Here is an 861-nt window from a genome sequence, read left to right as displayed (position 1 = left end):
GCGATCCTTCCACCTCAGCCTTCCAAGTAGCTGGAACTACAGGTGTGCGCTACCACTCCCAGTTAATTTTTTTTATTTATTGTAGAGACAAGGTCTCCCCAAGTTGCCCGGGCTGGTCTGGAACCCATGGGCTCAAGCTAAGTTTTTATTTTAACAATCCACGGCCATCCATGAGAACTTCCCTGCAAAATACACAGATTATGATTTTGAGATATAATATAAATTTGTATCTATTACACATGTAAATATTTAGTGAAGCAGCATTTTGTGTACATTAATATTATATAAACTGTGAGAGACCTTGGGTCCACACACCCTATGAGACAGTAATGTATGCTCTTGGATACATTGATATATGCACCTTTTTAAAACACCGTACAAATGTATGGGTTATGCTATATTGAAAACTGGAATGGAATCAACTTGACCAAGTTCTCAGAAAACACTCTGTGTCTGCATAAGGTCACAGCCCTGCCTTAGGACCTTGGCAATACATGGTTGATTTTGAGTCACAGCAGTTGAGTATGATCTGGTTTGAGTGTTTGATATGAAAGCAAAACATGGTTAACTGGTTTATATTTTAAATCTAACAAATCTATATTTGTTGAAAGAAAAACCAAAACCAACCAACCAAATGTAGAAATATATGAAGAAGATGAAAAGTTCCCTTGCTTCCCAATCCAACTCCATAGGTGTCATTATGTGTAGGAAGGGGTTGTGGCTTTGGAGTGTGGATAGGTTCTGTGGGGTCAAGGGTCCCAGGAAATCCCAGGTCCTGCCCTAAAAAGGTGGTGGCCTCTCTGGGCAATAGGCAAAGCATGAAGGCGAAGAAAAAGAAAATCGCATTACCGTTTGCAGAAC

The sequence above is a fragment of the Carlito syrichta genome, unplaced genomic scaffold, assembly GCF_000164805.1.
Source record: "Carlito syrichta isolate Samal-C Ts95f unplaced genomic scaffold, Tarsius_syrichta-2.0.1 Scaffold308835, whole genome shotgun sequence".
Classification (NCBI taxonomy): Eukaryota; Metazoa; Chordata; class Mammalia; order Primates; family Tarsiidae; genus Carlito; species Carlito syrichta.
This window is presented reverse-complemented; position numbering follows the sequence as displayed.